Genomic DNA, 23,691 nt, shown 5'->3' with positions numbered 1-23,691 from the left:
TATATTGTATAGATTATAATTATATTATTACCCCTTAACATATTTAAAACAGTCTACATGCCCATGTAGTGCCTGTTCATACTTTCTGACCATAGACTGGGGATGGACAGAGATAGGTGGACTTTGGCTCTAACTCCATAATGCCCAAGTTAATAGAACACATTTACTGCTGTCCTTCAAACCCCCATATTCCCCCAAAACAATGGGGAAGCAGGAGAAAAGTCATGCTTTTTTGTCACAGGGCTTTTCACTTGTGTTGCTGGAATAGTGGTCTTTGGTCAGGAATCTGCCTCAGGTGTTTGAGTGGGACATATATTTTTTCTTTCTTCATTTATTCCTTTTCTGTCAGAATGGTATAGTTCTGTTTAGATTTTTCTGGTTTCAATAACTGCTTCAAAACTGTAAATATTTCAAAGTTTTTGACTAGGATAAGTACAGCCTTAAATTCTCCTTAAAAAATATATAAATCAAGGATTGTGCTAAATATACAAAAGCAGATATCCATAGACAAGAAAGAGGTAGAACAGCAGAACTATAAAGCTTGTGGTCATTTAGATAATAACGCATATAAAGAACTGATGAGACTGTATTTGTGGGCATGTCTGCATGAAGTATGCCTAATCCTGTTCATTTGTGTTGCAGTGAATTGAATTAAATTGGAATCTGTCATGGAGCGGAGTCCTAGGGGTGGCCGTGATCCCCCTAGCGCCCCCTTACCGTGCCAAGTTTGCTTCCAAGCACCCTCAAATCTCACCAGCCACATCTAGGTCTTATATACAAGTTAAAGAGAGGCTGCCTTTCATCCTCTTGGTCACGGTTCTCCTGTTATCACTGTCCCTGCTGTGTCACAGGTTCTCAATGCACCCCTGCCTTATGGACTATACATGGTTCCAACTGCCCCTGTAGCACACCCCAAGCCTTGCTGATCTACTGGACATTGTTCAGTCTTAGTCGCAGCCCTTGTTTTGCAACCATGCCCACAGGCACTCGGGCTTTCTGCAACCCTTGTCACGCAACCGTGCCCCCAGGTGCTCAGGCGTTCTGCAGCCTTATCTGATGCTGCCCCCTTTGCTCCAGGGCTTCTGTTGCTCAAGTGGGCTCAAGTGGCCGTAGCCGTGCCTGGCCCCAACTCTCCTCCTCAGGGTCTCAAACCCCAGCAAGGCTGAGGAGGCCTTGGCCTTACCTGGCCTCTGACTCTCCACCCCTTCTCTGGCACCGGGGTCAGTGCACCCCAAATGCTGAGTCCTCTCTGGCACCGGGGTCCCCACACTACCGTGGGTCCCCTATATGGCCTCCTTCAACCCCTAATAGCCTCACCCAAACCACCGGTAATAAACCTCAAACAGAAAACTCAAGCCTATAACATAAATCTAAGCCATTTGGCTATAACAACATTCAAGCCTGTTACAGGGTTTCTCCATCTCTCAACCGTAACAACTGCTCACGCATTCTGGCCTCTTCTTTTTCCTCACTCCAGCAGAGTTCCCACCCCTATGGCAGCTGGCACAGAACTGCCTGCCTGGCCTCAGCCTGGGTTTAAATGGGGAGCCAGGCCCTGCCCCTTCCGGTCAGCTGACTCCCAGCGGTTGCCCTAGCAACCTGCACCTGTGCTTCTTCAGTACTTCTCTGCCTGGTAACCGGCAGCTGAGCCCCACACTTACTGCTACAGCTCTCTCCCTAGCTGTTTCCACTCTAAGGAGCAGGGCACCTGCATGCTCTGCAACACACCTCCCCTCTTTATAGGAGCAGAGCACCGAGGTGCTCTGCAACAGAGGCATTACTGATACACATTTAATTTTAAATTAAAAGAAAAGGTTTTTGATGAAAACAGAATAGTTCACAAAATAATTTCTTTCTGATCAAAATGTTATAATGGGAGAAAAAAAAGGAGGGAATGAGAGATATCAGGGTAAAACCAAAAGTACGACAATAAGGAAAAAAAAGCAATTTTTCCCTTTTTTTAATTACTCACCAATGTTTGTTAAAATATCTCACAGAAAATGTCTTTTAAAGCTAATTTGAAATTGTTCGGGGAAATTCTATAGCATTCTTAATTAGTGGTAGAAATAATATGAAAAAAATTGAATATTCAAGCACAGAATAAGCATCAGCTGACTTGAGTTAGGGAGAGTTGGCACTTTTGTAAAAGAAGGTTTGGGATAACATTAAAGTCATTGACACCAGAAAAATCACAGGATACTTTCCAGGAAGGGTTATAGAAAGGGCTAATTAACAGTGGGTAAGAAAGGTAATGTTAATATATAGGGCATTGAACTGTGACTTAAAAAACATGGGGTGCCTATATACAGGCAGGGAGACTTCTTCAGTGTGCTGTAATTACAGCACATCAGAACAGACTCGATTAATCACACTGTAGCAGCCTCCCACATCTTGTTTGATGAGCTTTAGATAAATGCTCCCGCCATTTTAAAGCATGAGACACTCTGGGCATTTTAATTAGAGTGGGTCTTGGAGCCTCTTTAATTAAAGTGCTCCCCCCAAATCCTAGAGCATGTGTATAAACACCCTATAGTCCTGATTTTCCAGTGATCTGCTATACAGGCATAGGCAATACAATATATCTCTCTGTGCTTCTGATAAGGCACACATTACCATAGCTTTTGGCCACATTTATTTGTATTGGAATTCCAGTTGGCAAAATCAGTGTGAATCCACCTTCCTAAACCTAGCTCCTGTAACAACTAATGGCCATTTTCTTAGAATTAAAAGTTATAACATCCAACTACAGTAAATTAACAAACTATCTGTCTTATATACATACCTGATTTAGTAGGCATTACATTATAGATGTAGATACAGATACAGATGTAGATACAGACCCAGGAAAAAACCTGCAGATTGTTCCTGTTATGGTTAAAGAAGAAACTAAGCATCTTCATGTTATTCTCACATTGTAAAGATCGCTTGATATAACATATACAAGGTCTGTTAAAAAAGTATCAAGACTGAATGTGTATTTGTGGTATTTGTGGGGGCGTAGCTTTGCTGAACATGTCTGGGCATGCTGGGATTCCTCTGGACAGGTTTGCAGCTCATGGTGGTTCCCCAGTTTTCTGTGGCCAGCACTTGAAGTAAGATCATTTGTATCTCACATCCCCTTTTGTTATGTCAGAGCTGTCCAGAACAACACATGTGCATTAAATTTTGCAGGAAAATTGGGAAAATGGCAAGTGAATCATTTGAATTACTTAAAATAGCATTTTGCGATGATACTATGACCCATGAAAGAGTTTTTGAATGGTATCGTCAGTTTAAAGAAGAATGATCATCAGTCGAAAGTGAGCTTTCTGACAGACAGCAAAAGAAGCTGAAATTTCTGCTGCTTCATGTCATTCAGTTCTAACAGGTGATTTGGGAATGAAATGACCAGAAAAATGACCAGAAAAGTGGATGTCTGACTCTTGGATGCTTTACCACAACAATGTGCCTGCCCACTGACTACAGCTTGTGCAGTAATTTTTAGCCAAATTTTAGCCAAATACCATACCCCACAAATGCCGCAGCCTCCGTATTCACCTGATGTGGCCCCATGCAACTTTTTTCTCTTCCCTGAACTAAATAAAAACTTGAAAGGAAGAAGATTTTGTGACGTGGAAACCATAAAACAAAATGTGACTGAACACCTTTTAGTGATTCCACAATTCCAGCTTTCAGGGATTGCTTATCAGAGGTGCTTCCAATAATGGCAGAAACGTTGAGAGAAATGTGTGGCTGCAAAAGGAGCATACCAAAGGAGACTAAGCCAAAACCCCAGTAAATAATTTGTTTTGTTTCCTCAGAGGAAAGGTAGCAAAAGGGTATAGCAACCCCCTTGGCTCAGCCAGGAACTTGTGGACCTCCTAGGCCAAAAAAGAGAGGCTTATAAAGGATGGAAGATAGGAATTACCACAAAGAAGGATTTCTATGCACTTGTCCATATCTTTAGAGAGCAAACCAGGAAAGCCAAGGCTACAACCAAACTCTACCTGGCTACACATGTTAAGGACAATAAAAAGTCCTTTTTAGATATGTGAGGAGTCGGAAGATAAGCAAGGGTAACGTTGGACCCCTGATAAACCAAATGGGACAACAGACAACTGACACCCAGGAAAAAGCTAACCTGCTGGGTACTTCACATCGGTTTTTCATCAACCCAAAGGGACCACCCTGCCTAGCAAGATGCAGGACGGCCAGGGTGAGGGTGAATTTATACCCAGCATTGGTGTAGAACTTGTAGAGGAACACCTTGAGAGGCTGGATACCTTCAAGTCAATGGGTCATGACAGACTGCATGCCAGAGTACATAAGGATCTGGCAGGAGCCATAGCCCAGCCACTGGCAAAGAATTTTGAAAACTCCTGATGCTCAGGTGAAGTACCTGAAGATTGAAGAAGGCCAATGTGGTGCCCATCTTCAAGAAAGGGAGGAAAGTAGATCCAGGGAACTACAGACCTATCAGCTTCACCTCAATCCCTGGAAACAGTCTAGAAAAAATCATCAAAGAGACCATTATTGACAAGCTGGATGATGGCGACATCCTGCAGGACAGCCAGCATGGGTTTGGTGCAGGTAGGTCTTGCCTGACCAATCTCATCTCCTTCTATGACCAGGTGACATATCACCTGGACAAGGGAGAAGAGATTGACTTCATATATCTGGACTTTAAAAAAGCCTTTGATCTGGTGTCCCACGATCAACTCTTGGAAAAAAATTGGCCAACTGCAGCCTCAGCTACATCACAGTCCAATGGCTGGGGAACTGGCTTCAAGGCCAGACTCAGAGAGTGGAGGTTGATGGAAACAAATCATCATGGTGCTCCATGACGAGTGGTGTCCCCCAAGACTCTATCCTTGGACCTGTCTTTATCAATGATGTGGATACTGGTATCAGAAGTGGACTGGCCAAGTTTGCTGATGACACCAAACTTTGGGTTAGAGCGTCCACACTTGAGGATAGGCTGATGATCCAGGATGACTTGATAGGCTCAAAAAGTGAGCAGATACAAACCTGATGACATTCAATACCAGCAATCCACCTTGGGGAATAAAACCCTTGGCACACTTATAGGCTCAGCATTGCCACGCTCACTAGCACCATGGCCAAAAGAGACTTGGGGGTCATGATTGGCCACAAAATGAACATGAGCCACCCATGTGATGTCGCAGCTGGTAAAGCAAACCAAACTCTGGCTTGCATCCATAGATGCTTCTCAAGTAAATCTCAGGATGTCATCCTCCCTCTCTACTTGGCCTTGGTGAGGCTGTATCTGGAGTACTGCATCCAATTCTGAGCTCCACAATTCAAGAAGGATATGGAGAAGCTTGACAGCATCTAAAGGAGAGCCATGCCCATGATAAGAGGACAGGAGAATAGGCCTTATGAAGAGATACTGAGAGCCATGGGACTCTTCAGCCTGCAAAAGCTCAGGCTCAGGGGTGACCTGGTAGCAGCCTATAAGTACATTAGAGGTGTGCACCAGGATCTGGGGGAACAGCTGTTCACCAGAGCGCCCCAAGGGATGACAAAGTCCAGTGGTCACAAACTCCTCTAAGGCTGTTTTAGACTGGACATTGGGAAAAACTTCTTTACTGTTCAAGCCCCCAAGGCCTGGAATAGGCTCCCTCCAAACGTGGTGCAAGCACCTACTCTGGACTCCTTTAAGAAGCATTTGGATGCTTATCTTGTTGAGACCCTAAGTGATTTCCCGTCCTTGGGGCAGGGGGCTGGACTCGATGATCTTCCGAGGTCCCTTCCAGCCCTAATGTCTATGAAACCTATGAATAGCAGTTCAAAGTCTCCATACTTTTTGAACAGACCTCGTATTTTACATTCTACCTTATAAAGGTCACTAATACAGCAATAAAAGTAAAAAGGTAAAGACAAAGAAGATGTTTGTATATCTGTATTCTATGAATAACATTTATTTTCACTGCAACAGTAGTGTCTCATATTTTATGGAGGAGATTAACGTTATTGAATTAGTTTGAAGCACAAACTTAGTACCATGAATTAATCCACAGATCTCACAGAAGTTAAAGAATGTTAAGCATTAGGTCATTTAATCCATCCTGTTGCCGATGTGGGATTGTTCCTTCCAACAGTTTTTTTTCCAGATCAGTTTAAAATGCTCCAAAATGATGGACTTTCTATGTCTTTTTTTAAAAGACAGTTCCACAACCTAACAGATCTCGTCAATAGGAAGCTTTTTTTTCTGATATTCATTTTACATTTTCTCATTCTGTCCCTTTGCCATTTGAAATAATTTTCCTCCATTACATGGTTCATGCCTTTCAGATATTTGCATAAAATCATATGCTCCTTTTATTCATCTCTTATCTGCTATACAAATGTATTTTAATCTTTACTTCATAAACCCAACCTCTTCTGTTCTTTCTCTCCTTTGCTGATTTGCCTGGAGCCATCTCCAATTTGTCAATATCTTTTTGCTGATATTATATTCTGTTCTGAATACCACATCCTCTCACGGTCCTGTAGAGTTGGATTATTGCAGCCCTTCTCCAATAGCAGATGTTTCAGAAATGTCTTTAGGATTCTGGTGGCCCAGCACACAGTATTGACTGGGCCTTTACACTTTTATTCATGTGACAGTTACCATGATCATTGTTCTTGAGAACATGAGGGTGCATTCAGTATTTTGAACATTGTGTGATCATGCTTGAATGTTTGTGTTATGTTTTATGTTATGTACTGAGTGGTGTGTGTATGTGCATAAGTGCGTGCACACATGCATGCTCCTATCAGTAGGGGGTGCTATTTTTGTGTTGTGTGTCTTGTGATGCTTGCTGTTGAGTTTGAAAATCATTCAGTTAAGCTTTTTATTTGTATAATAAAGACGCTTGCCCTGGTGCTCACTATCTGATCTCCTCAGGACAAACAAAACCCTGCAATACAGATAAAACATTAGTTTTATCTTCATTTTGTGGCCCTGAATGTTTACGCCTTGTGTACTTGCTTAGTAGCAAGACTGGTTGATGTATTTTGGGGCCCTGGAGCCTTGGGCCAACTGGTCAGTGCCTTAAAATGTCACTGGTCAAATCCTGTCCTCAGTAGACCTACTAAATACTTATGGATGAACGGCAAATATTCTTTCACAGAATTTGGCATAACAAATGGTTCCATTATTACTATTCTATTCTTATCCATTCAGTGAACCTGTAGTTCTATCATCTTCAATGTAGTCAATATCCCGGTAGCAGGGACTGCAGGATGGAAGAATTAGATTTGTCCCAAAATTTCATTAGTCTTTTTTACTGATCATAAATTAGACCATAATGCTCACAGCTGTCCGCTCTGACCCTGAAGTCTCTTTGGTCTTACAGGTTTCCAAGTGCCTCCCTCCAATGGAATATCTATTTTACAGGCTATTACGCCCCTGTATGTAGTACCCAAGCTTGCAATTTTCCAAGCTAAATCTCATTTTGTTATTTTCTGCTCACATTCTTAATCTCTCTAGGTCCTTTTGTATTATTGCTTTGCCCACACTTTTTGCAGTTTCTTCAAATTTATCATCTGAAAATGTCATTAACATGCAAACTACTCCCTCCTCCAAATCATAAAAGCAGATTTAACACCAGTCCCTGTAGTACCTTACCAGACAGCTCATTGCCAACTGCGATCTATTCCAATTACTGACTGTGACAATGCCCATCCAATTTCTTCTTTATAATACCAAGATACATCATTCGCAGTTAGAAAGCTCTCTGGCTTCCCCCTTTATTGATCAATATAGATTTGGAACATTTCCATGCTAGATTATATCCAGTATATCTCCAGACTCACAGGCAGCATATCCATATTTCAATGCAATCTGATTACAATAGACAACTGACTCTTGGTTCTTACTACTATGATATCAAGGCAAGAGGCAGTGAGGAACATATGGACTCAGAGCTATACCACTGCATTCTGAGACTTCTAGGAAACCAGCTGACCTCTGACTTGCAATTGGCAATTTTGTGATTTTTCAAGATCTCAGCAGTCCTGTTTAAAAATGGTCAGTTAGCTTAACAACCTGTACACGTTCAGTATAACGTCTTCCAATAATACTGCCAGCCAGGAGTCACCATCTGTACCTCCTCTGCCCAGAGCCACGAAACTGTTAGGCAAAGTTGGACTAACAGAGTAGTAATATACAGTATTTGTCACTGCAAATATCAGAGTACACGTAGGTTTCACCTTAATCATTTCTTGTATAGATGAGAATTTGGCTTTCTGCTATTTTTGTGAAGTTACTGAATAGAATTTCAATCTACAGACCTTAGTCACTGAAGCAGCTGTCAAACCTCTGGGGATGCAAAGCGTTAGAAGGCTGTGACAGCTGGCTACATGTCCAGCTGACTTTGTCGAGGGTGGAAAAAAAAATGGTCCGTGCACTGGAAATGTGGGAATGGAACTGCTATTTGGGGGATGGTATAAGCATTTACATTAGTTCTTTCCTTGACCAGCCTGAGGGGCAAATGCCCAACATGAATTAGTTGTCCCACATTCTCCATTCTTTGTGTAGTCCTTTCCTCCATCCCACCCTGTACATTGGGCAAAGGAGCAAAAGGACCTTTACTGACTATATTAATTCCACCGTGTTCTTTTACTCCAGGCAGAAGGAAGCAGATTTAATTATTAAAGAATAAACCTTTTCTGGTAAGTGGCTTGTGTTGCTGAGGTGTGGTTGCACAGGAGATATTTCACCCTGAGGGCCCTATGACAAAACTAACTGCTCACTCCCTTCGAGGGGAAGTGGGGGTGGGGGATTATTATTTGAAATAGGACATCCAAAACCTTTGGTCCAATGCAATTATCCTTTACCGTCTCCATAATTAAATGCCATTTCTCAGCCAAAAAGTAGGCTTTGGGCCACTTAATTATCTGCTCTCTTCTAATCTACACTGTTCCTGAGCACCTTTTATGAGCACATCAAATACAATGACTCCTTTCTGTTTCCTGTGGCTCTCATTGGCATTGTAGTAGACCTCGCATCATGTTGGCACTAGCGTCTGATAAATGCCATCTTCAAGAACCAGAGTGATCTATATGGTAGGCACAGTTGCATCCCTGAAAATGGAGCCATAGACGGCTAATTCCTTATTGACTTGCAATGTGTGTAATGATTTACACCTCTGCAAAATTTCTATAAAATATTTTCATTCTAATTTGGCAGCAGGTTATAGCCACTTTCCAGTGGGGTAAATGAAGGCATAAGGACAATAGAGAATTATCTTGTGTGTCTGCCTTTTTTGGAAGAAGCACTGTTTTGAAACAGGAACTTGCACCTATTCTAGTGAAACCTGGGATTCTAATGGCACATTTTTGAGCTGCACAGAAAGTGAGGAAATAAGTGAGGGTCAAGAGCAAGACTGAACATAAAATGTTATATCTGCAGTGTAGTCGATATATCATCATACAAAATACTAAAAAGTGGCAGCTTTACAAAATTCTTGCAAATAGCATAAAAAGAGGTACTTCAATTGACAGTAAAGCATTTGCTTCACAGTTGCTTGACAGATCAGCATATTGGAGCACTGAAGTGCTCTCTTTTATAATAATCACTAGCGTACAGTATTTTCAGGTTTTGTCATGTGTTTACCGAAGGAAGCTTAGATGCAACATTTAGGTTTTACTGAAGTTCTGTTTTTTATCCAAAATCTTAGCTTTGTTGAATAAAGCACAAGTAGGTCAAAAGACTTGTCCAGAGCCACACAACACATGTGGTTTACTCTTTTAAAAAACCCAGAATGTTCCTAGTTCCCATTCCTTTCCTTAAAAATCTGTTTGCATATTACAAACACAAAAAGCCTTTCTTCGGAAAGGGATTATTACAAAGAATCCCACAGTAACGTGGAACTTGAGATGTTCTTTAGAAAAAATATAGATGTATTAGCATATTATTTTAGCTTTTTGTCATGTCTATCAACTCATTTCCCCTTTTTTATTCAGTCCACATATAACTTTTACAAATGTGTCATGTGGTCTGAAAAAGACATCCCAAGATACCCAGAGTTTATACCCTGGGTTTTAAACTTTCTCTGGTAGAGATTGCCTTCTATGGTTATACAGCATCTTGCACAATTCCTGGACTCTGGTTGGGGACCCTAAACTCTGGGGCCGCTGCTACTTGTCTCCAGGGAATGCTTGGGCAATGTGCCCTCTGGTTTACAGCAGGTTACCCTGGGTGGGGCAGGGGAGGCTGGGGCCAGAAACTGTGCTGGCCCCAGCAGCCTTACCTGAAGTCCAGGGGGCCTACAGCCATGGTGATCCTACCAATCGGAGTCTAGCCAGCAGCTGGAGCGTGACTCTAGTTGGCCAGGCTCTGGGCTCATTTTTTTAATTTATTTTTTGGCTTGCGCTTTTTTTGACCCCAGGATCTCCCAGGGTTAGAAATACCACACCCGCTCTGCTGCCTCACCCCCCACATTGCTATGTTGCAGTGCAGGGAGCACCTGAATGTGTGGTGTGTGGTGCCACAGACAGATCTGTGGCACCACATACCACACAGCCAAGCTCACCTGGATGCAGCCTAAGGTAATATAAACAACAACACCATCAATATAAAGGCTCCAACTTAATTCAACAAATATCACTGGCTTAAACAAACAAAAAGGAGAGAGAAATATAGTCACTGAAGAAAAGTGAACTTCAGCTATTCAGGTTGATAGCAAACTATCACATTCCTTACTTAGCAGACCAAAGTATCAAAACATCTACCAAGCCAGAAGACTGCTCAGCCAAAGTACCACAGTCAGTGATGCATAATACATTTCTTCATCCCAGACTAAAAATCTGACAGCCCTTGATACTATATAGAGTCTGTATAACACTCTAACTCCTAAACCTAAAAAGGCCTAAACATCTGTACCCATAAAAGGTAGCATTAGTACCTCCACTGACAAGCATGTGGAAACTCATTAAAGGAATTGCAATTAGAATGTTCTGACTACATTTTTGGGGGGGTCAAAAAATTCCAGTTCATCAAAACCAGCTATTCATCCTCTGAAACAACAGCAGGGAATGGAGTCTCGTTTTCTGCCAGCTCACATGGTAGGCTGCTGCAAAGCTCTGCTTTCCAATGTGAATGGTAACTTTGCCATGGAACTACAGACCCCAGATCTTCAGGCTCTTTGGAAATTAAATATTTCTGCCAGCAATAATTGCAATGATAAGTAAACATATAGCAACATGAATCTGGCAAGTTACACTCATGTTCTGTTGCTAAGAATGGACAGACTTTTTCAGTAAGCACACACAAGGGGGATAGAAAAATAATACCTCATACGTGGTACCCTTTAACTACATGAAAACTCTAAGAGCCTTTGAATAATTTAGAACAGTCACTGATATCACTTACTCTTCTGAAAGGTTGTGCAAAATCAGACCCTTGGTCACATATAGGAAAATATGAAAAACTGACCTACTTATAAGGTATTCTAGGTTACAGATCTCATTTATTAGGCCTGTGTGAAGTGGCAAGTATTCAATTTGGATTCTGTGATTTGAGTCACTGTCCTGATTCAATTCGGCTAAATTGGATTTGGAGATTCGGCTGCCAAATCAGCTGATTCGGTAGCTCAGCCATAGACTATAATGGGGAATCACTAAAATGCCCATAACTTTGTCATTTTTTTGAAGATTTGGATGAAAAAAGAAGGGATGGTAGTCCCTTCTAAGGACATGAAGCTTGCCAAGATTTAAGGAGATAGGTGCAGGGCCTTCTGTTAAAGTATCCCTCAAACTGTTGAAAGAAAAACTCGTGTCGTGTGTGTGTGTTAACTAGGTTTCTGGCCGTGTTGGTCTAAGGAACAGGCAGGCAAGGTTCTTTGAGTAGATGTGATATTTTTTATTAGACCAACTGAATAGTTGGAGAAATATATCTTAGCAAGCTTTCAGATTTAAAAACCCTTCATCAGGCTAAGGAAGCATCTGCAGTTGGTGTGCATGCTTTTCCTGGATGGAATGAATAATAAAGAAGGCACAGGCTGGTATGCATGCAGTCAGTGAAAATGTAAATTGAGGTGTCAGGGGGTAAGAGATATGCTGGGGTGGCGGTGAGATGTAGCAGTTAAAAGTGGAGAGGTATCTGGGGAGTCAGATGTCAGGCAAGTTACAGTGTGTCATAAATCCAATGTCTATATTGAGTCCATGAGTTTTTGTATCTAGGACGTTGATTAAGTGAAATTCATAGGCTCATCTGTGAAAAGCGTTTTCACAGGCTCTTTTGTGAAAAGTGTCCTGCAGCATCTTGCCCCACTTGATGCCCGGGTGGAAGTAGCCTGCCACTTTCCTGCATTTCAAAATGAGCTGGCTGGGCATGATAGTGATGGCATCACCAGGAGTCCTGTCCCCCTCCAAAGCATTTCTGACTATGAGGTGGAACTTGTGTGTCACACAGTGAATGCCTACAAAGTTGGCATCACACACTGCCTTAACTTAACCAAATTGGCCCCATTGTTAGTGACTATGAACCTGCAGGTGAGCTCAGCCTGCCCAAAGAGATGCCCCTGCATAATGTGGTTCATGGCAACCATGATCTCCCTTTCTGTGTGGGAGTCATCCATCACCTTTGCTTGAAGGAGAGCCCACTGATGCTCTGACTGATCACACCTGTGCCCTGTGAGGGAGACACAGGAATGATCTCCACCCCGGCTGCTCCAGATGTCCAAGGTGAAGTGTAAAGCTACCTGTGGCCCTGCCTTGCACAGCTCCTCTCTCAAGTACTCCCTACATGCCTCATACAGGGAGGGCATCACCATTCTGTTAAAGGTGGCATGTGTAGGCACTTGGTAGGATTGGACCACAAGTGCCATGTGCTATCTGAACCCTGGATGTTCAACAAAGGAGAAGGGCTGGCCAGCCCAACCAAGCATCTCCCCAGTGCTCTGGGTGACCTCGCTCACCTTGGAAACATTCCCCCCTTTGTCCCCACCTTTCCCCTTGGTGGTCCCGGGTGGCCTGCCTCAGCTTCTTGGGGGCAGGGGCTTTGGAGTGAGAGAGGGCATGTTCCGACTGGTTCCAAGCTGAGGAGAAACAAGGGCAAGGGGGTGCCACTTCCTGAGATGCAGCAGCATCACTGTGGTGGTAAAACGTTTCTTGTCCTTGCCCCGGCAGATCTGCCTTCGGAAGTGCTGGCAGGTAGCATACCTGGGATCACCTGCCACCTCAGAATGATCCACACTACACTACCCACCCACTTCTGGGTTGCGGGTGGGGATCCTGCCTTATGCCCCTCCTCAGCAGGCAGAGGCACAACAACAGGAGCAGCTGAGCCACCTGCCCCCACAACCTCCTCTGAGCTGCCTTCTGGAGAAGGAGACCTGCCTCTAGGAGAATTTTCAGGGATGTGGAGCACAAACTCAGATTCCCCCTCCTTCCTCAGAATTTCTTTAGCTATGACACTTGGCTCCCCTGCTTCCAGATCCAGCTCCTCCTCTAGCACTGGAAGGCTCATGCTGGCAACTGAAATTGGAGTGGAGAATATCATGCTGGTGCTGGTTGTGGTTACTGGTGTTACTGGTGATGCATGTGCAGACACAGCTCCCACCTCCTTGCTCCCATGAGCAGAAGACTCCTCACTGCCAGGAAAGAGGGTGTATCTATGCAGCTCTCCCTCTGCCCCCTCTCTCTTCCCTGGCAGAAGACCTGGCACTTGCCTTTCTAGCATGCTTCATGATGTTTGGTATGCTGCAAAATGTGTGTGTGTGTGTCTGTGTGTAATATACGTTATGCTTTCCTGCCAAGTGATGACATAGTCAGGGAAAACAGGTTTGTTTTTGTTGAGGGGAGAGGGGAGACAGACCAACAAGAACAAATAAGAGGATTTTGGGGGAAGTATAAGATGAAAGGAATGGATAACAATAGGGATTGTAGACAAAGGTAAATAGGAAAGGACTAGATAGAACTTCACGGCAAGAGACTACCTACTACCAAGCCAGAGTCCTTCAGATGCTGCGGCTGCAACAGAGACAGACAGCTCACAAAAAGCACACGGATGAGTTTACACACAGACTTTATATGTTGTTTCTATGTCCCTCCACCAGAGCACTGTGATTGGAAAGGAACTCAGAGAAAGATCACAATCGCTATCCAGCTACAGATGTCAATATCAGAGCAGTCTTTCCACCCCCTCTTCTCATTTCTGTTTCCTGCATGCTTGCCTTCTGAATTTCCAAACCTTTTCCTAATCAGTTCGGAGGCTTCAATTCAATTCATAGCTTTTAATGGGCCTCTTGATTTGATTCAGATTCAGAGATTTGGCTGCCAAATTGGGCTGAATCTCCTCTGAATCAAACAGGCTACTGAAGCTTCGCACAGCCCTACCATTTATGGAAGCTTTCTGGATTTCTCTCATAACCCATGGAAGCGATAGCCACTATGTTCAGCTGCTGCTGTAATTTTTGTTCTAATTTATACAGTTTGTTAATTTTTAAAGATTTTAGCAAGGCCCCAAGGTACTAATATTACATTTACTAAAACAGTCTTGCCTACAGGCAACCAGTTGACTGCTGTTACTTAAAAGTCAGATCAAGTATTAATTTTGTGCACTCTGATAGGTTAGCTTCACCTCTTAAAAACTTTACACTTTAACTTCCTTTCACACTTGTTTTGCTCACATTTATAGTGCTCCCCAGAAAGGATACGACTCTGTATATATGCAGGAAAGCCACTAATTTCCATATAAAGATTCAGTAGAAAAAGTTAAAAGCTCTAAATTTCTGTAACTTCACAGAGCCTGAGGTCTTTGTACTTAATAAATGACACTATAGCCCAAAGGGGCACAGTGTAAAGGCACTCTACATTTGGGATTATTTCAATTTGATTTTCCAAGAGATGTTGAGAAGACAAATGACTTTTGAGCATGGCAAGGAGCTGCCTCTCTGCACCACATTTGCCCTTTATTATTTAGCTGGCAGGTAGCACCATATGTCAATACTCCTTTATGCAAATGAGCAAGAATGAAGAAATGATCAGAGAAGATGAGACATTTTGAATTAATAAAGACAAAATGCTGCTTTTGTGAACCAGTCAGGTAACTCATTATTTCACTTTAGGCTAAGAACTGGCAACAAAGTGACAGGTTAGTGAAAACAAGAGAGGATGCGAGTGACCTGCAATAATGCCTAAATATGACTCATAGGTTGAATGACTGCTGTCTCTTTTCTGTAAAAAGAAAATTTAAAGGCAAAAGAACGATAATGTCACCCATAAACATTTACCAAAAATTAATACAGCCAATAATTAAAATATAAAATTTAACTTTTTGTACATCACTTTCCCCTATATTTTTATTTGTAACCTTGACAATTCTGTTCAATAAAACAGAAAAGCCTATTTAATATTAGTAATTACAGCAATAAAACTAGAAGATGATACACAAGTGGAGAAGTGCAGGATAGAGGATGACCAGATGACATGATGTTTTTTTGTCTTTTATTAGACATCTATCCATAACATCTTTCACTGAACTTCAGTGACTTCCTAATTATGGTCAGTTTTGGTCTCAAACCCAGTCAATTCAGACTGGTTGATCTGTAAGGCTGATGAAATGTATGTCACCTACATGCATGTGCTGGTTCTACTGTCTTTCATTGTTAGCAACTGACTAGATGGCTCACGTTTATTTCTGTCTCCATATGAACAATATAATTCAGGTTGTCCTCAAAAAACAGAGACACTTCTTGGTTTTATTTAGCTATCTTCCATTTACCCTGTAAGAACTGCTCTGCAGAAGTGTTTGTGATGTCTGACCTTGGTCCATAAGGAATACTTTTGCCTTGGCAGGCTGCCAGACATTTTGTTTGAAATCTAAATTCTCTCCTTCTTGCTAGCATGTTAGTGTTCAGTTGTCTTGCTAATAGTATTTTTCTATTCTAGTTCCTTGGCATTTATAGCTCTTTTGGAACTACTGTAGGATTAAATGGCTTTGCCTCATTTCAAGCTGCCACTATTGTTATTGTTCTTCTGCCCATAAGCCTATGGTAATCCTAATGAAACACTGTGAGATGTAGTAGCAAGCTTTCAAAAGAATCTAAGGGTGTGACGAAGCATTTGTGGGACCTAGTTTAGGTTTAGATGGATTACTTTAAGCTAACCTAAACTGGGAGTGGCATGTGCAGGCGTTAGTCACTGCCATGAGTGGGCAGCCAGAGGTAAATAACTTGGAGAGGGAGGGACGGTAGGACTGTCAGAACTGGATGAGGGGGTTGGGTTGGGTTTTCAGGGACATAACAGGTTCAGCAGCAGCTGGCAGATCAAGGTGGGGAAGTGGGGAGTAGTTGGAGGCTAAAATAGCCCAGTCAGGGTTAGGGGGTAGGACATCATGAGTGCATCAAAATGAGCCCACACATGGGAACAAAATGCCATTTTCTGCACTGCATATTTGCAGCATGGACTCAAAGTCTGATACTTGGATATCCAGGTATCAAAAAAAAAAAAAAAAACCCCACAGAAAAAAAGGGGGCCAGGTCCAGGACTGTGCCCTGAGGCAACCAGAGGCACAGAAAGCACTGGGTGCCAGGCAGCTGAGGCCAAGTCATGCTTCCCTGCACCAGGAGGGCCCCAAACACCCTAACAGCTGCTATGGGGGTGAGCTGTGCACCCTGTGGGGGGCTGTAGCCCCAGCAGCCAGTCTGTGGGCCCTGTGGATGGGACATATGGGTCCCCCCACACCCACAGTCCCCCCACAGTCCCCCACACACTGACCCACATTCCCCCACATTTCTCCACACCCACCCACACATCCACCCGGATCCCTTCCCACCTCCTCTTGCAAACCCCACATCCCCCTATCATACATCTATCATGTGATAAAAAAAACCAGAATAGAGCAAACATCAAAACATATAGATATTTAGAATTTATTTTATTATGATGATAGAGAAAGTGGTAGGCTTCCAAGCTGCTTTCACATGGTACGTATAACAATAAAACATCACCCAACTGATCTGTCTCTTTCTATATCTATAATGATCTTTTATTCTAATTGTGGAAGAACATAGATTTTGGGGTATTTTAAAGAGTGAATTTGGGGTTTTTCAACAGAGATTTTGAAGTTATTAAATAGGGAACACCAGAATTCCTGCTAGTGAGGTAAGTGGCAGGACCCAGGCAGAAAAGCCTGCTCAGAGCTGGCACTTGGGACCCAGCTGGAGGTGGCAGGTGCCTCTACTGGCTCTGCAGTTCCCATCCAGGTCTGTCAGGCATGCAGCCTTGGGGCCACATGCTTTTGCAGATGGCAGCAGGTCACAGCCAGGCAGCAGCCCCCACTGCCAGACTACTGCAGTGGGTAAAGGGTGTAGGGAACTCTCAGGGCTGCTTCAGCAGTCCAGCTAGCACAAGGGGTAGGTAGTATCCCCAGGTACCAAATGGCCGGGCCCCAGAAGCTTCTATTTGTCCATCTGATGACCATGGGCAAGGCCCACCTGGCTAACTAGTAGCCCCTTTTTTACAGGGGATAATGGATGAATGGAACAACTAAGTTCTTGGGACAACTAATGAAAAAAAATAGGACAGGAGTGTTGTGTGGGTAAAAGGGTCAAAACATGAAAATAAGTGTTCAACATCTTCATTAGCGACCTGGATGAGGGTGTGGAGAGCACTCTGTTCAAGTTTGCTGATGACACCAAGCTGTGGGGTAAAGTGAATACACCGGCAGGCAGGGACCACATCCAGGCAGACCTGAATAGGTTAGAGAAGTGGGTGGATCCGACCAGGATGCAGCTCAACAAGGACAAGTGCAGGGTGCTACACCTGGGGAGAAGGAACCAGCATTATGGTTTTAGCTTAGGGGCTGACCCTCTCAGCAGCACAGAGGCAGAGAGGGATCTTGGAGTCAGGATTGACTTCAGGATGAATATGAGTCGCCAGTGCGATGAAGCAATAGGCAGAGCCAATCTCACCCTGTCATGCATCAACAGGGACATCACTAACAGGTCCAGAGAGGTCTTGCTCTCCCTCTATGCAGTGCTGGTCAGGCCGCAGCTGGAGTACTGTGTCCAGTTCTGGATGCCACACTTCGGGAGGGACATGGAGAACCTGAAGAGTGTCCAGAGGAGGCCACTCGTATGGTTGGGGGCCTCTGTGGCCAGCCCTATGAGAAGAGGCTGAGGGACCTGAATCTCTTCAGTCTCTGCAAGAGGGGACTGAGGGGGGATTTTGTGGCTGCCTACAACCTTATCAGGGGCCAGCAGCAGAGACTCGGGGGAAGTCTGATCACCAGGGCCCCCCCTTGGAGTCACCAGGAACAATGGCCACAAGCTGAGGGAGGATAGGTTTAGGTTAGATATTAGGAGGAACTACTTCACTGTAAGGGTGGCCAGAGCCTGGAATAGGCTTCCCAGAGAGGTGGTGCTCTCACCTTCCCTGGAAATCTTCAAGAGGAGACTGGATAGGCACCTGGCTGGGTCTTATGACCCCTCCCAACCCCAGTGCTCCTTCCTGCCCATGGCAGGGGGTCGGACTCGTTGATCTGTCTAGGTCCCTTCTGACTCATTGATTCTATGATTCTATGAAGTGCACCTGAGGGGGACACCAAGCAAAACCCCTGGGCCACACCCACCAGTCCTCAAAGGCCTCCAAAGAGCTGGTGAACACTGCCCACTGGTGCTCTGCCCAGAAACGTGCACAGACAAGTGAGAGAAAAGTGGTCCCACAGTCTACACCCCAGGAGCTTCTGAGTGTGAGTAGCCCTGAGCTATTTGCCAGGGCAGCTTTTTATACTGCTGGGGCCAGTACAGGTGCTGGCCCCAGGCTCTAGGTCCCCCTGGATGCAAATGGAGGAGAAGCCAGGCAAAGTTATTCTGTTCCAAGTGGCACAGCTTACCCCATACCAAAGTGTATGTCTGGCCATGTGCACTGATGCAAAAATCCCCAGCTCAAATTTGTGCCGCTCCTGTTTGAGCTGCTGCAAGTGCATATGCCTGCATGTGTGGATGCACCCCATAGAAGCAAGTGGCTGGACTTTCCCAGTCCTGGGGCTGTGCTGCGAATGCACACAGGCTGTGGAGCAAATTAACTTTAGATTGGCCATGCCATTTTTAAGGTGCATTTAGATCAACTTAAACTAGGTTAGGTCCACCTAAATGTACTGTTTGTATGTACCCTAAGTGACCTAAAAGCCTCAAAATTTTCATGGGACTTCTTATCTGACTGGTTTTTGAAAATGGGACTTTGGACTTTAAGGCAACAGTTTTTGTGGGCGACATCTTTTATTCTACCAGCTGCATGGTTTACCTCTGCTGTGATATTATATAATATCAGTAATAAACATGAGTTACTCATAGCAGGATAAGCATATTTTAGACTCTCACTCAGGATTATATAGTGATAAGGATACAAAAATAATAGCTTAAAAATAATTTACAGAATATCATGCAAGCCTCCAATTTATTTTGCTTGTATATAAGAGTTTCTTGTTCTTGTCCTGCATTCAAAGGCTTGTATAAATCAATCCCAAACATGCATTTGGTCAATAGAAGATATTACCCACAAAAAATCAATGATTCCTGTATATTTTGTGGACTATCATGGCTACAACTTCACTCCAACACTACTACATCTTTCTGTGATGCTTTACTGATGTCCCATTATGAGTACTATATTATTCACTCATTGTGAAGAACTAAATCTCCATTTTCTTTTTTTATGAAAAGGCAATATTTATAAAAGCTGCAGAAATGTATTTTCTCCCTCCAGGCAAGAGCTCTTCTTTAATACCCACACACGCATCCACGTATGTATGCACATACTCTTCTGGAGTATGTTTACGAGTTGTCAAAGTAAGATTTTTCCATGTTATTCTCAGAAATAAGATACAATCTTTGCTAGAAAACAATAGTCAATATATGTGTTTTTAAAATAATTTTCAATTGGTCAGTTTCCATTGTATTGTCAATAAGAAATGAGCAAAAGTTTGAATCCAAGCTGGAGTGACATGTCTAACCCTTTAAATCTGTTCGCTTGTGGGGCACTTAAGACTTAATAGTATAAAATTTGGCTTTATATAGCACTTATTATATGTTAAATATAGGGCTTTTTAAAAAATGAGTTTACTAGTAGGACAGTAACAGTACAAGGAATCAGGACAACAATTATTCACTCAGAAAATAACTCAGACATAGTGTAACCTGGTCATTAAGAACAAGATTTTTTTTCAAAAGCTAAACTGCCTTGCTTCCTTATAGCATTGAAAATGGGTTGCCTTATTCATTTAGATTGTTCTGATCTCAGAATAAGAGTGACTGCACGCAAAGGTCTGAGTTGGGACGGTAGACTATTTAAGGCATCTTGCCATGGAACTAGAGGCATGAGTTCAGAGTGATTCATGCTGAAGGCTGTCTCTAGCTGTAAATGGGTACCTGGCTCTTCAGGCTGAAGAATCAAAGGTAGATAGACATGGTGTTCATGATATCAGTCCCTCGTGTACCATTTGCTGTAGAAATTATCAAGCTTTAACTACATTAAACTAACAGGCCATTTGGCTCAGGAGGACTTCTGACTTGATTTTTTTTTTTACATTGAGTCATTCAGAATTAGCTATTACTGGATAACTGTTCCTGAATAGCCCCATGTGTAGACAATCCATTATTTTAATTTCAGATTTTCCCACAGCATGGTGTCAATTCTGCATTCACACCTGTTTTCCACAGCTACAGTTCTGCTGAAGGGAGTTATTCCTCATCTTGCTAGAGTGTAAGCAAGAGAAGAATCAAGGGTCTCAAACAGGTGTTTTCAATCTTTTCTATACATTGAGCACCAGAGGGCATAACCTTGACACCTGTTCTACAATGAAGTTAACAACTATACTTATAGTGCATTACTCTATTAATTAAGTCCAAATCCTGCAATGGTCTCAACTGATCAAGAAAATGAGAATTGAGAAGACTACCCTGAGGCACGAGGTGTAAATGCACAACCTGACATTTACTGCCTTGTTTTCCAAAATTTCAGAAGAGAAAGACATGTGCAAAGTTTTATTCTGGATCCTACTATTGTACTCAATGGGAAAGTGAGTTTTGCCTGAGTATTAATGGGACAATCTTGTTGTCAATGCTAAGAACCTGGAAATATCAAAACAGAGTATATTGCTTTTCAGCTATACTTTACTTAAATGTTACACTTGTAGCAGCCTCCTTTGTACATTTCCCTTTTGGACATGGATATAACCTCCCTACCCCCGCCCACCCGTATTTTGTGCATTTCTTTCCCTTCTCAGTATTGGCAGAGACCTAGCACTCATTGCATGGGTGTGGCAAGGCTCAGAGCGAGCCAGAAAGCTGAAGTGGCTTTCTGTAGGAGAAACCTAGAAACTACATCTACATATCAATTAAGCTCAGTGTCACTAAAGAAAACAAAAGAACTAAAATATCCACTGTAAAGTCTGTAAATATATCCTCTGCTAACCTAACTCTCTTACTATCCCCAGTAGCCTTTGCTCCTCACCTCACATTGCATTTTTATATATTTCTCACAATGCGTTTTCATATTTCATCTGCCTCATCTTTACTATGGCATTTTGTATTTTATATTTTATACTTTTAAAGAATGTACTCCCTGTAGAATGAAGTTACACCCTGGACCATTGTTAAAACTGCATTGAAATTGTAATTGTAAAGTAATAAAATCTGTTGAGTGAATGAGAGTGAATGATGATCATCAGTAGACAATAGCCTAGCCAAAGGAACTCCATTTTAAGGTAATCAAGCTCCAGAACTGATTCCTGGAACTTGAGCACTCACCCTATGGACTAGTCAAGACCCACGTGGGACAGCGACCTCTGGATTGGGTAGCCAAGATGATGCTGGGGGATCATACAAGTCTGCCAGAAAGGGTTAAAAGGCAGTGAAGCATGACGCTCAGTGGCACCCTCTCATCCAGCACCTGACCTACCGAGACAGAAGGACAAGCAGGCGAACCACTTCTGGAGAAGACACCATCTTGAAGGCAGCTAACTATCAACAGCAGACTCCAGGCCTTTTATAGGTAGATATGCTGACACCAGTGCTCCCACAATCATTACAGCAGCTACTATACACTATACTACATGGGTTTGAATGAGTGAGTCCATGTTTGTGTGTATGTGCTAAGGTGACCTGTACCACCCATAACTCAAAGTCTGCATTTATGATTTTATTGGTAACTTCACATTCCATCCAATAAACTAGAATTTATTATGATCCTGTCAGTTGGTCCTTTGTAGCCAACACACTGCATGGGATGCTCATTTATAATAGTTATACCAGTCCTTAACTTTAGCAATAAAATATAATGCAAATGAAAAAGAGTGTTGCTAATATTTGGAATTGCCCCAAATCATACCTATCCATTTAGTTCAGAAAACCCTTTGAACAAGCAATTAAGATAAAATCTTCCATTATAACAAGATTAACCATTGGTGGCTTTGTGAAAGCCAAATGGAATGCCTCTATTGCTTTACAATCTGTTATCTCAGTGAACATTTCCCAGCTTTAAAATGTATTCCTTATACTTAGCAAAGTTACTAGATAATTACTGCTTTTATCCCCATTTAAACAAGCTGATTATGTGCATGTTACATACTGGTAGGTCCTGGTTTAATCTTAATTCTGTGACTTCACTCTGTGCATACCTGCTAGTATATAAAAGCAGTCATATGGTGTAGTCTTCAAAATGGTGGCCCAAAAGACACGTGAAGAATACAAGTTTAAAAAGAAAACAACAATGCAACAATGAGAAACTTAAAGTAGTGTGAAAGAGTATGTGTCATTGACTTGCCAAAATTTTTGGTTTGATTCAGTGAATGTGCTAGTGTTCAAGTCTCTGAGTCTGCCAAAAAGTAAATGGGTGTCTGAGAGGAAGCTGAAAAAATAGAGAGAGCCTTCTAATGAGATTTGAAGGGCTGGCAAAAAAGACTACTGCAATTTTGCTCTGCAAGTTTGTTCATCTAGGCAATTATATTAGGAAAAAGCAAGGCGGTAATCACTAATCACAGATTTGTGTGGTTTGGAGTTAAAAAAGAAAAATAGAAGTAGAATTATTCCTAAAGGAAAAAGGGAGTAAAAAGATACTCCTTACCCAGTCCTGAGCCCACAGACCTGCCCTTTTACATCTAGAGAAAAATAAAGACTATCAAAGCTGACATTGAATGCTTCTCAGAGGACAGGACATGCACGCCATGCTCAGAGTTAATTAGATGCTCAGAGGTCCTAGGGAAGAATTGCAGCTTCTGAAGCTTTTAGTCAGTTATTAAATTTCAAGGTAGAATGGGGATTTTTGGTTGAAAAGGTAGCAAGTCTCCTTCAAGCTACGAAGATATTATTGCTGACCTTAGCCCTGAGTCAGGTCCTTTTTAAGCCCATGGAAAGATTCCCATTGACTTCAGTGGGACCTGAATCAAATTTCTCGAGGCAGAAAAAGAAGGCTAAATACAGTAGAGATAAGTACTGTGGAAATTCCACCTGTGCCTTCACACCACAGGAATATATGTAGAAAGATAATCCCAGTGATTAGTGAGCTAGCATGAGGTTTAGGAGACCTGAATTCAATTCCCTGTTTTGCCACAAATTTCCCACGTAATCTTGGACAAGTCACTTAGACCTAGATGTTCAAAGGTATTTAGATGCCTGATTCCCATAGAGGCTCTGTTTTTCCAATTTAAAATGGGAATGGCTGTACTTCCTTGCCACAGAAAGGAAGCATTTTGAAGCCCAG

General features: G+C 42.6%; 1 long non-coding RNA gene across 1 annotated transcript in view; it reads right to left on the bottom strand.

Annotated features, from left to right (window-relative positions):
• Positions 1-23,691, bottom strand: part of LOC149862870 (uncharacterized) — a 263,605-nt gene that overhangs the window by 1,104 nt on the left and 238,810 nt on the right. Inside the window, exon 2 of the long non-coding RNA XR_016442906.1 lies at positions 2,783-2,865. This is a non-coding gene — a long non-coding RNA (uncharacterized LOC149862870). The remainder of the gene's footprint in view (positions 1-2,782; positions 2,866-23,691) is intronic.

This window comes from Crocodylus siamensis, chromosome 6 (assembly GCF_052110815.1).
Source record: "Crocodylus siamensis isolate JL-2025a chromosome 6, ASM5211081v1, whole genome shotgun sequence".
NCBI classification, from domain to species: Eukaryota; Metazoa; Chordata; order Crocodylia; family Crocodylidae; genus Crocodylus; species Crocodylus siamensis.
The sequence above is the reverse complement of the archived record's forward strand: the minus strand, read 5'-3'. Positions and strand labels throughout refer to the sequence as shown.